This window comes from Ranitomeya variabilis, chromosome 1, assembly GCF_051348905.1.
Source record: "Ranitomeya variabilis isolate aRanVar5 chromosome 1, aRanVar5.hap1, whole genome shotgun sequence".
In the NCBI taxonomy this organism is placed as follows: domain Eukaryota; kingdom Metazoa; phylum Chordata; class Amphibia; order Anura; family Dendrobatidae; genus Ranitomeya; species Ranitomeya variabilis.
Window position 1 is genome coordinate 87642084 of NC_135232.1, and position 13731 is coordinate 87655814.

The following is a 13731-nucleotide window of genomic DNA, read 5'->3' on the forward strand; positions in this document are numbered from 1 at the left end:
AAACTGCATTTGGCCTTCAACTTTGGTTACGGCCTACTAACGGTGTCTGCCCCTGCCTGGTGTTTGTCCTCAACTGAATAAAGCTGAGCTTCAACCTTCTGGCTCTAATTTTTTTTTTTTTTTTTTTTTAAGTGCTGGTTGGGGCATAATACCTCTGTTTGCTGCTCCCTGGTGTTGACCTTAACTGAATAAAGCTGAGCTTCCACCTTCTGGCTTTCGGCCTATAGTATCAGATATTAAACTGCATTTGGCCTTCAACTTTGGTTACGGCCTACTAACGGTGTCTGCCCCTCCCTGGTGTTTGTCCTCAACTGAATAAAGCTGAGCTTCAACCTTCTGGCTCTAATTTTTTTTTTTTTTTTTTTAAGTGCTGGTTGGGGCATAATACCTCTGTTTGCTGCTCCCTGGTGTTGACCTCAACTGAATAAAGCTGAGCTTCCACCTTCTGGCTTTCGGCCTATAGTATCAGATATTAAACTGCATTTGGCCTTCAACTTTGGTTACGGCCTACTAACGGTGTCTGCCCCTGCCTGGTGTTTTTCCTCAACTGAATAAAGCTGAGCTTCAACCTTCTGGCTCTCATTAAGTGCTGTGTTTTTAAAAATTGGTGGTTAGGGCCTACTAACGGTGTTTGCCCTCAACTGAATAAAGCTGAGCTTCAGTCTTTAGGCTTTTGGCCTAAAGTATCAGATATTAAACTGCATTTGGCCTATTAGTGTGTTTGGGCCCTTAAAACAGTGTCTGCTGCTCCTGGGTTTGCTACTCCACTGAACAAAGCAATGCCGCCTGTTTAGTCCTGTTACCAATTTTGAACTGCATTTAGCCTACTTTATTCTTTGGCCCTATATCTGTTTCCTCCTCATCCTGCCCATTGCCCAGCCACTGCTAGATGAGTCTGCTGGTACATTGACCTAGACCACTACATTCCCCTTGCACTCTACACAGCCAGAATCTGACCCTGCTGAAAGTAAGGTTCCCCTTCCCGCATGTTATACCACCTTACACAGGGACAAAGAGGAAGGTGCAGATGAAAGTGCAGGTTCCTTCATCAGGTGGGGGGGGCATACTCGTTGGCGACGTCACTGGCACAGGGCCCCTCAGAGTACACAAAAGTGTCGCTGCTGGTGGGAGGCGCCCCCGCCGTGCAAACACACCGCTGTACTTTGAGGGGCCCTGTGCCAGTGCCAATGCGAACGAGTGTGCCCCACTGCTTGCTTAGGATCGCAGCACTTGCAACGTTGAAATACTTACCTCTCCCTGCTCAACCGCCGTGACGTAGTCCACGATTCCTGGGCCCACTAAAACCTTGAACCAGCCCTACCCCCCACAACTTTTGCCAAATGACCCCCAAGTTCCATTGAACAACTATTATTATAAAGTTAATTAAGATTGACAAGCTTCAGAAACAAGAATGGATGTTTTTGGCATTAAAATGGGCACTGTAGGTGTTTTCCTGGCCTCCACTCACTGCCGACTATGCTTCCCCATTGACTTGCATTGGGTTTCGTGTTTCGGTCGATCCCCAACTTTTAGCGATAATCGGCCGACTGCACTCGACTCGACTCTGGACAAAGTCGGGTTTCACAAAACCCGACTCGATCTTTAAAAAATGAAAGTCGCTCAACCCTAGTCCTTACCCTATAAGAACCAGCCATTTGCCGCATCGCCACCATTTCCTCACTGCTGCAGCTTAGTGTTAGACGGCACCGCTGCTGCTGTGGGTGCTATACAGACTAAGAGTGTTTTTTTGGAGCGAATTGTCAGAGAGATAGGTTTAGGGAGTAGTTCAGGGTAGGTTACAGCAGTTCATACCACTGTTTGCCAGGCAGGTCTGAGCCAGTGCTGTGCAAGTGTTAGTCACAGCATTTGGTGTAATCTAGCTCAGCCAATCCTTTTGGGCTAGTAGCATTGTCTGATAGTCATCTGAGTAGCCCGCCTGTGAAGCTAGCTACACCACCTATGTATCTCAATTTTTACTGCATCTAACCCAGTAAATCGTTTTGGGGTTTTGGGCTTAGTCTTAGTAGCAGTGTCTGCACGTCAGCAGAGTAGCCCGCCTGTGAAGCTAACTACACTGCCTGTGTATCTCTATTTTCACTGCATCTAATCCAGTTAATAGTTTTGGGCCTAGGAGCAGTGTCTGCATGTCAGCAGAGTAGCCCACCTGTGAAACAAACTATACCGCCTGTGTATCTCAATTTTTACTGAATCTGATCCAGTTAATAATTTTGGGCCTAGGAGCAGTGTCTGCACTGCCCGACGAGCCCTGGTGCAATACGTTATGACGTATAGCCTGGGCCAACGAGCTCAAGAGGTGGGGCAAATCACGCTGCAGGAGTGGTCTCAGATCAGGGACCTATGCACCCTTCTGAACAGTTTTGAAATAGCAACGAAGATGTTTAGTGCTGACGATGCCATTATCAGCATGACCATTCCGGTGATTTACATGCTGGAGCACACCTTACACAGTGTTCGGAGTCAGGTGGTGGAACAAGAGGAGGAGGAGGAACAGGAGGAGTCATATGCGGAAGGGATCATATCTCCAAGGTCAAGAAGGTTGGCAGCACCAAGGCGGCTGGCATTGGAGGCTGGGGGAGAGGGATTACCGAGGGCGCATTATAGCAGCCAAACTGTTGAGGAAGATGTAGGAGGCGAGGAAGAAGTGGAGGACGAACTGGCGCTGGGCATGGAAGACTCATCAGATGAGGGAGACCTTGATCAAATTTCTGTTGTGGGAGGTTGGGGGGAGAGGGCAGATGAAGGAAGCATGATTCTCACCTCGCGACCACCAAGACAACAAGGACTTGGTCCTCCTGGATGTGCAAGACACATGAGTGCCTTCTTGCTGCACTACCTGCAACATGACCCACGGATTGTCAGAATCCGAAGTAATGCTGACTACTGGGTTGCCACACTCTTAGATCCCCGGTACAAAAGCAAATTTGGCGAAATAATTCCTGCCATAGAAAGGGATTCACGCATGCAGGAGTATCAGCAGAGACTGTTACAGAATCTAACATCTGCTTTTCCACAAAACACCAGTGGTGCACGTAGTCAATCTTTGAGATCTAACGTGCCAACCGTGGGACTATCGAGTCATCACTCTAACCGTAACAGTAACATCGTATCTGGTAGTAGCAGAAATTTTTTTCAATCGTTTCAAGATTTTTTTAGACCATCCTTTGCAAGGCCACAGGAGACAAGAAGTCTGACGCACAGCCAACACCTAGAGAGGAAGGTACAAGAGTATCTCCAAGTTAACATTGATGCCATGACTGTGGAACTGGACCCTTGCTCATTTTGGGCTTCCAATCTTGAAAAATGGCCTGAGCTCACCACTCACACCTTGGAGATCTTGTCGTGCCCCGCAGCCAGCGTTCTCTCTGAACGTGTGTTCAGCGCTGCTGGTGGTGTGCTGACAGATAAGCGCACACGGCTGTCCAGTGACAATGTAGACAGACTAACGTTCATCAAGATGAACAAATCCTGGATCCGCAAGGACTTTTCTACCCCTGTGTCATCTCGGGGAGACTAAAAGCTTGATGATTTTTGAAAAACACCTCACCAACCGTTTTAAAAAAAACTCTGGCGAAATTTATGCCACTTAAGTGGTGTCTGTGGCCAAATTTTTTGAAAAAATGGAGACTCTTTTATTTAGTCGCCTTGCTGAGTTTTACATGACGTTGCCATCGTCAATTCCAGGTGGGTGGGGTCGTCTGCAGAGTTGTTTACTCATAATATGGCCTGGGATTCAGAGGTTTGCTCCAAAGCTTCAGTGTCTGTTGGTCAGCAGAGTAGCCCAGCCACCCACCCATGAAGCAAGCTACACTGCCTGTTTACCTAACTACTATTTTGTAACGGCATCTAGCCCGGGAAATCCTTTGGGGCCTAGTAGAATTTAGTGCTATTCAGAAGCGTACCCCACCCATGAAGCAAGCTACACCGCCTGTTTACCTAAGTACTATTTTTAACAGTATCTGGCCCAGGAAATCCTTTTGGGCCTAGTAGTATTTGGTGCTACTCAGCAGCGTACCCCACCCATGAAGCAAGCTACACCGCCTGTTTACCTAATTACTATTTTGTAACTGCATCAAGCCCTGGAAATCCTTTTGGGCCTAGTAGAATTTGGTGCTACTCAGCAGCGGACCCCACCCATGAAGCAAGCTACACCGCCTGTTTACCTAACTACTATTTTGTAACGGCATCTGGCCCAGGAAATCCTTTTGGGCCTAGTAGCAATTTCTGATACTCAGCAGAGTACCCCACCCATGAAGCAAGCTACACCACCTTCTTTCTTTCTCAATCTAAGCCCTCGACTCTGGGGTGTCCACTCTCCCTCCAGCTCTCTCCTTCTCACAGGTGGACTACCGCGTGTTTTCACACTGTGGCGAATCTTTTGGGCCCAGGCATAAGAAGTCGTTGAGGTAATGGATAATATGTGCCGCCTTACAAACGTCCATGATGACACATTCGAGGAAGCAAATAAACGCCTCAAATAGTGAGCAGGATATGGAGCACCCCATGGCAAACAGCGATCTATGTAGTATGCTCCTTCACAGAAGCAGCCCAATGGGAGGACACTATTCGGAGGCACAGGTAGTAACCGGAACGCCCCCTCAATGTCTGTTTTGGCCATTAGTGTGCCCCTTACCAACTTCTTGACCTACCTGATTGCCTCGTCAAAGGAGGTACAGTACATAGTACTGTACTTGGCTCCGCGTCGTTTACTGACCTGCCCCTTGGATATGACATATGGTGGATTAGTCTGAATGTATTGGGTTCATTTTTTGGCACAACTCCCAACGGGGGGTACCACTACGTCTTCTACGGAAAGTGTACTGAATGAACCCGCCGCCATTCTACCTAAAGATATTTCTTTTTTTCTTTTTTTTGTCTGGGTGTTCGTAGAGTGAGTTTAGATTTTTACTCCAGCCTTTCTTGATTTTAGAAGGGCATGACATGCCTATATCTCCTCCTCCTTTTACTCCTCCATCTCTTTTCTTTTCGCATGACTATATGTAGTTGTGACTTTTCCATGTGTTTGTTGTGTCTTCTGAGCAGTTTGTCAGCTTTTGGACACCTTTTAAGGTGTTTTCTATGCGTTTTCCATGTGTTTGTATGTGTTTGTGTTTGCCTGCCATTGGTTTCAATGGGGTTCGACGGTGTTCGTCGAACACGTCCCTGTTCGACGAACCGAACCCGGACACTAGGGAGGTGGCTCATCTCTACTGGTGAGTCAGTGTGTTACCTGTACTCTAACACTATACACTGTATACTATGTACAAAGGTCTTGTGTATATTCTCACTGGTGATCCCTGTATTACCTGTAGACTTTACAATATGTACAGAGCTCCTGTGTATAATGTCACTGGTAATCACTGTATTACCCGTACACTGACAGGAAATACAGAGCTCCTGTGTGTAATGGCACTTTTTTTTTATTAATGATCAGTATTTTAGTATTCAGTCTCTATGTGGTGGTAATATGTGACCTGCTAATGGTGTGGCTGTATTTCTCCCTTGTAAGTGGTAGCATTTGGTCACTATGTGGTGGTAATATGTGGTCTGATCACAGTGGGGCCATATTTGTCCCTTGTGTGTGGCATCATAACTATATGGTGATAATATATGATCTGGTCATGGTGTGACAGAATTTGTTCCTTGTATGTGGCATTATTCGGTAACTATGTGGTGGTGATATATGGTCTGGTCATGGTGTGACAGTATTTGTTCCTTGTATGTGGTATTAATGGTCATTTAAAAAAACAATGTATGTGGCTCATTCCCTTAACCCCTCTCTGACATCAGACATACTATTCCGTCCATGTGACCTGGAACTTAATTCCTATTGATGGAATAGTACGTCATTACCGATCGGCCACGCACACGGGGAGTCACGGGGGTCACGTACCACTCCTGGCACTTTAAGCCCTGGAATACTGCAATCGAACACTATCGCAGCATTCCAGAGCCAGCACAGGGGCTGACAGCCCCTCTGCCTTTGGATCGGAGACACCGCGGCATGCCACGGGGTCCCGATCGCTGCTATGGAGACCCGATGTCGTTATGACGACAGCTGGGCCTCCAGAGCTGAGAGACTTCCTGTCATGTGCAGTGCATGTCGGGAAGTCTCTCAGGTTTGTGTAAAGAAACTGCAGCGCTGACAGCTTCTATAGCATGCAGATCTGCATGCTATAGAAGCGATCAGCATGCAAAAAATTATTGTCCCATAGTGAGACAAAGTGTAAAAGTAAGAATGAATTACATTTTTTTTTAAATAATTGTAAAAATATTTTTAAAAATACTAAAGAATAATAATAAAAAATAAATATTTATTCTATAAATAAATAAATATTTGAGTGAAAAAAAATCTAAACAATAAAAGTACACATATTTGGTATCCCCGCGTCCGTAACGATCCACCCTATAAAACTGTCCCACTAGTTAACCCCTTTAGTGAACACCATAAAAAAGCAATGCTTTATCATCATACCGCCGAACAAAAAGTGGAATAACACGCAATCAAAAAGACAGATATAAATAAACATGGTACCGCTGAAAATGTCATGTTGTCCCGCAAAAACAAGGCACCATACAGCTCCATCACTGGAAAAATAAAAAAGTTATAGCCTTCAGAATAAAGCGATGCAAAAATAATTATTTTTTATATAAAATAGTTTTTATTGTATAAAAGTGCCAAAACATAAAAAAGTATATACAGTAAATGAGGTATTGCTGTAATCGTAGTAACCTGAAGAATAAAACTGCTTTATCAATTTTATCACATGTGAAATGGTGTAAACGCCCCACCCCCCAAAATAAATTCATGATTTGCTAGTTTTTGTTCAATCTATCTCCCAAAAATCGGAATAAAAAGCGAACAAAAAATGTCATGTGCCTGAAAATGGTACCAATAAAAACTTCAACTCGTCCCGCAAAAAACAAGACCTCACATGGCGATTGGCAGAGCAGGGGAGAATGATGAGAGTCGTGTTCAGCACCCGGCGCCGGGGAACAGCGCTTACTGTAACGCTTCTTCCCCGGCGCCGATGCGTGTCACATGGATGACATCCATGTGTGTTATGCATATGCACGTGTGCTGGATGTTTAGTGGCACGTGCTGACATTAAAAAACGGACATGTCAGTGTGTTTTGCCCACGGACACACGGAAACACGCTGACATGTGCACAGACCTATTCACTTGAATAGACAAATAGCGCTACATTCCTCCCGAGTCTCTCCGCATGGCAATGGTATCAAATTCTGTGACACACCCATGGTGTCAATATGATCACTGCACCCCTAGATGAATTCATTGAGAGGTGTAATTCGTAAAATGGGGTCACTTATGTGGGGTTCTGCTGTTTTGACACCTCATGGGCTCTCCCAGTGGGTCATGGCACCTGCAAATCATAACAGTAAAATCTGACGCTCCTTTCCTTCTGAGCTCCCGAGCCTAACCGTTAATCAGTACAGTACTGCACACTCAAATGATTGATGGCGAAACTAAGTCAGTTCTTTCCCTATTGAGGCACTATAAGACCATCCTGTCGAATAGGACAGGTGCTGGATCTTTCAGTACTTTCCCTGTTCCCCAAAATGGAACAAAACTCCCTCTGACTAGACGTACATCCAACCCCATTTTTTTCCTTCCCATTTTACTTCCTTCATTAATTTCTCCTCCAATATGGTAACTCCAAGTTTCACAGTTTGATTGTCTCATCTGCTGCCTTTACCTGTAGGGGTGACATTAAACAGCCATTTACATCCTAAACCCTGATCACAAGGACCAGATCAGACACTTTATTAACATGTTAATCATATTTCCTAACTTACTGCATTCCTCTTCATCTGACCATACCTCACCATTTAAAGAATCACAATCACTTACATGTCTGCTGCGGCACTTCTTGGATTGATTTCTTGCTGCTACTTGTTTTGCTGTTTTCTGTCCTTCAACCATCTTCTGCCTCTCACTGTCCACATCTTGATGCACTGTCACTATTTTAATCCCTGTAACAAGAGATACTGTGCGAGTATGTCTTCACATGTGGCAATTTCAAGACCCTTTACAGTTTGGGTGCCTCCAGAGTGCCCCCTTTGTTGGCATGCCACCGGTACATACCCTTTACCACTGGCGCGCAACCAGAGCACACCCTTTGAAGTTGACGTGCCACCAGAGCACACCATTTGCTGTAGGCCTACTAGAGGGGCCCAATATGTGACCTTTAGCTATTTAGCCACGGGGTGCAGTCTTTGACTTTTTGCCATTGATGTGCCACCGGAGCACACCGTTGGCTTGCCACCGGAGCTCACCATTTCCCATTGGTCTGCCACCGGAGCACACCCATTGCCGTTGGCTTGCCACCAAAGCTCACCGTTTCCCGTTGGTCTGCCACCGGAGCACACCCTTTGCCGTTGACTTGCCACCGGAGCTTACTGTTTCCCGTTGGTCTGCCATAGGAGCACACCCATTGCCGTTGGCCTGCCATCGAAGCAGATCGATTTCCATTGGTCTGCCTCTGAAGCACACCCTTTGCCATTGGCCTGCCACCGGAGCACACCGTTGGCCTTTGGTCTGCCACTGGAGGACACCTTTTACCGTTGGGGTGCCACCGGAGCACACCCTTTACCATTGGGGTGTCACCGGAGCACACCCTTTACCATTGGGGTACCACCGGAGCACACCGCTTCCCGTTTGTGTGCCTCCATAGCACACATAGCCTTCCATTTAATATACTGGGACTTACATAGCCTTCAGTTTAACATAACGAGCCCCACATGGCTCTCCATTTAATATAATAATAATAATAATAATAATAATAAACAAGATCGACCAAACAAGGCAAACCCTAACTGTTCCACCGCCCCAACCACTCCATATACCAGACGTCTGCCCTTCCCTAATAACCTCCCTCTCCAACATCACTGAAGGAGAGCTTCACCACCTGTGCACTTGACCCCATCCCCTCCCACTTGCCCCCCAACCTCACTAACATGCTCATTCCAGCCCTAACCCATCTCTTCAACCTATCGCTATCTTCTGGTATCTTCCCCTCTGCCTTCAAGCATGCCATCATCACACCCATCCTCAAAAAAACTAACCTCGACCAAACTGCTTTGCCCAGCTACCGCCCCATATCACTGCTCCCGTTTGCTTCAAAACTCCTTGAGCAGCATGACCATGCTCAAATTTCCTCCCACTTCTCATCTAACTCCTTGACAACCTCCAATCTGGCTTCCGCCCCCACCACTCCACCGAAACTGCCCTTACAAAAATTACTAATGACTTACTCACAGCCAAAGCTAACAGACAGTTCTCCATCCTCCTCCTTCTTGACCTTTGCTCTGCTTTTGACACAGTCGATCACTGCCTACTGCTACAGATTCTTTCTTCCCTTGGCATCAAAGACCTTGCCCTGTCCTGGATTGCCTCATACATTTCCGACCGCACATTTAGCGTTTCCCACTCCCACACTACCTCCTCATCCCGCCCTCTCTCTGTTGGAGTCCCTCAAGGCTCTGTCCTAGGGCCCCTACTTTTTTCCATCTATACCCTTGGCCTAGGGCAACTCATAAAGTCCCATGGCTTCCAGTACCACCTGTATGCGGACGACACTCACATCTACCTTTCTGGCTCAGGTGTCGCCTCTCTTCTGTCCAGAATCCCGGAGTGTCTGTCAGCCATATCCTCCTTCTTCACCTCTCGCTTCCTAAAACTCAATGTAGACAAAACCGAACTCATCATCTTTCCCTCATCTCGCATATCCCCCCTACCTGATCTATCTATTATGGTAAACAGCATCACGTTCTCTCCCGCACCTGAAATCCACTGCCTCGGGGTAACTCTCGACTCTGCCTTGTCCTTCAAACCGCACGTTCAAACACTGGCCACCTCCTGTCGCTTCCAACTCAAAAATATTGCCAGAATTCGTCCCTTCCTCACCCCACAATCTACTAAGGCTCTTGTGCATGCCCTTATCATCTCCCGCCTCGACTACTGCAACACCCTCTTCTGTGCCTCCCCGCTAACTCTCTTGCGCCACTCCAGTCTGTCCTCAACTCTGCTGCCCAGCTAATCCACTTCTCTCCTCACTACTCCCCTGCTTCTCCCCTTTGCAAATCCCTCCACTGGCTCCCAATTCCCCAACGAATCCAGTTCAAACTACTAACATTGATCTACAAAGCCATCCACCACCTGTCCCCTCCCTATATCTCTGAACTAATCTCCCAATTAGGGTTGAGCGACTTTTATTTTTATAGGATCGGGTCGGGTTTCACGAAACCCGACTTTCTCAAAAGTCGGGTCGAGTGAAATCAGCCGATCCTATAAAAAAGTCGGGGTCGGGGTCGGCCGAAACACGAAACCCACTGCAGTGCAATGGGATACTATGGTTCCCAGGGTCTGAAGGAGAGGAAACTCTCCTTCAGGCCCTGGGATCCATATTAATGTGTAAAATAAAGAATCAAAATAAAAAATATTGATATACTCACCCTCGGACGCGCCCTGGTACTAACCGGCAGCCTTCCTTCCTAAGAATGAGCGAGTGAAGGACCTTAGATGACGTCACGGCTTGTGATTGGTTGCGTGACCGCCCATGTGACCGCTCATGCGACCAATCACAAGCCGCGACATCACCGCAGGTCATTCACGCGCTCATTCTTAGGAAGGAAGGCTGCCGGTTAGTACCAGGGCGCGTCCGAGGGTGAGTATATCAATATTTTTTATTTTGATTCTTTATTTTACACTTAAATATGGATTCCTATACCGATTCCCGATATCGCAAACATATCAGAATTCGGTATCGGAATTCCGATACCAGATTCAGAAGATCGCCGACCTCATGGCCGACCCCACACAGGGGTCGGGTCGGGTTTCATGAAACCCGACTTTGCCAAAAGTCGGTGACTTCTGAAAATGGCCGACCCGTTTCGCTCAACCCTACTCCCAATACCTTCCCTCACGTAATCTCCGATCCTCCCAAGTCCTCCTACTCTCCTCCACACTTATTCGTTCCTCACACAACCGCCTCCAAGATTTCTCCCGAATATCCCCCATCCTCTGGAATTCCATGTCTCAACACGTCTGACTATCCACCACCCTCGGATTCTTCAGACGGAACCTGAAAACCCATCTCTACAAGAAAGCCTACAGCCTGCAATAACCATTCTGCCGCCCCGCCATCGCCAGAGCAGCCGCCTCACCACCGCCAGAGCTGCTGCACCTCCGACCTCCTGTCTCTTCCCCACTATCCAATAGAATGCAAGTCCGCAAGGACAGGGTCCTCTCCCCTCTGTACCAGTTTGTCACTGTAAACTTGTTTACTGTAAACGATATTTATAACCCTGTATGTAAACCCCTTTCTCATGTACAGCACCATGGAATTAATGGTGCTATATAAATAAATAAATAATAATATAATAGACCATACATAGCCGTGCATTTAATATTTTCGGCCTCACATAGCTTCCTAATTAATATAATGAGGTCAAAATAGCCTTTTATTTAATATAATGGGTCCCACGTAACTGTTCATTTAATAACATGCGCACCATATAGCCTTCCACTTTATATACTGGGTCTGACATAGCTTTTAATTTACCATATTTTGCATCACATAGCTCTTCATTTAATATGTTGGACCCCACATAGCCATCCATTTAATAAAATGGGCACCACATAGCCTTCCATATAATATAATGAGCCCCACATAGCTTTTCATTTGATATATTTGGCCCCACATAGCTATTCAATTAATTTACTGGGCCCCACATAACCGTCCATTTAATTTAATATGAACAACATAACCCTCTAATTAATATAATGGGCCAAACATAGCCTTCAATTTAATATATTGGGCACTACATAGCCTTCTATTTAATTTGACAGGCTACACATTGCCTTCCAATTATTATAATTATTATAAGGGAGCCACAATAGTCTTCAATTGAATATAATTGGTGCTACATAGCCTTCCATTTAATATATTGGGACCTCATAGCCCTCTATTTAATAAAATGTGCCCCACATAGCCTTTCATTTAATAAAGGGGGGCACTACATAGCCTTCCATTTAATTTAACTGAGCCAATATAGCCCTCTATTTAATATATAGGGCAACATAGCTTTTTATTTAATATAATGGGACCCGCATAACTCTCCAATTAATATAATGGGTCCCACATAGACTGAAATAACATATTGTGACCAAAAAAACCTTCTATTTAATATAATGGGCACCAAATATCCATCCATTTAATAAAATGGGACCCATATAGCCTTCCATTTAATTGAATTTAATGTTCCAACATAGGCCTCTATTTAATATAATGGGCCAAACATAGGCTTTCATTTGATATATTGGACTCCACATAGCTCTTTATTTAATTTAGTGGGACCTACATACCATCTATACTCAAGTATAAGCTGACCCGAGTATAAGCCGAGACCCCTAATTTTGCCACAAAAAAACTGGGAAAACTTAATGACTCGAGTATAAGCCTAGGGTAGGAAATGCAGCAGCTACTGGTAAATTTCAAAAATAAATATAGATACCAATAAAAGTAAAATTAATTGAGACATCAGTAGGTTAAGTGTTTTTGAATATCCATACTGAATAAGGAGCCCCATATAATGCTCCATACAGTTTATGATGGGCCCCATAAGATGCTCCATACAAAATACACCCCATATAATGCTCCATACAGTTCATGATGGGCCCCATATAATGCTGCACAAAGGTTAATAATGGCCCCATAAGATGCTCCATAAACATATTTGACCCATACAATGCTGCACAAAGGTTGATGGCCCCATAAGATGCTCCATAGATTACGCCCCATATAATGCTGCATAATGGTTGATGGCCACATAAGATGCTCCATAGATTATGCCCCATATGCTGTTGCTGTGATTAAAAAAAAAATCACATACCTATCGTCGCTCAGGCCCCCGGCACTTGCAATGTTCACCTGTCCTCGTTCCACCGCCGGGCGCCGCTTCATCTTCCGGCTCTCTCTGACTGTTCAGGCAGAGGGTGCACACTAAACACGTCATCGCGCCCTCTGACCTGAACAGTCACAGCCAAAGGACGTGGAAGACGGAGCGGCGCCCGGCGATTTACATGAGAGGAGGGGTATACATAATAAAAACGTACAATAATCTTAAAGGGAACCTGTCACCCCCAAAATCGATGGTGAGGTAAGCTCACCGTCATCAGGGGCTTATCTACAGCATTCTGTAATGCTGTAGATAAGCCCCCGATGTTACTTGAAAGAGGAGAAAAAGAAGTTAGATTATACTCACCCAGGGGTGGTCCCGCTGCGGTCCGGGGCCGATGGGTGTCTCAGGTCCGGTCCGGAGCCTCCCATCTTCATTCCATGACGTCCTCTTCTGGTCTTCGTGGCTGCAGCGCAGGTGTACTTTGTCTGCCCTGTTGAGGGCAGAGCAAAGTACTGCAGTGCGCAGGTGCCGGGACAGGTCAGAGAGGCCCGGCGCCTGCGCACTGCAGTACTTTGCTCTGCCCTCAACAGGGCAGACAGACCAGAAGAGGATGTCATGGAATGAAGATGGGAGGCTCCACCTCATCCAGTGGTTGAAAAGACCTTGATAGAGCGTCAGCCCTCATGTTTTTATTACCAGGTCGGAAATGCAACTCGAAATCAAAATGTCCGAAGAACAAGAACCATCTGGCTTGCCGAGGATTCAGCCTTTGGGCGAACTGAATGTAG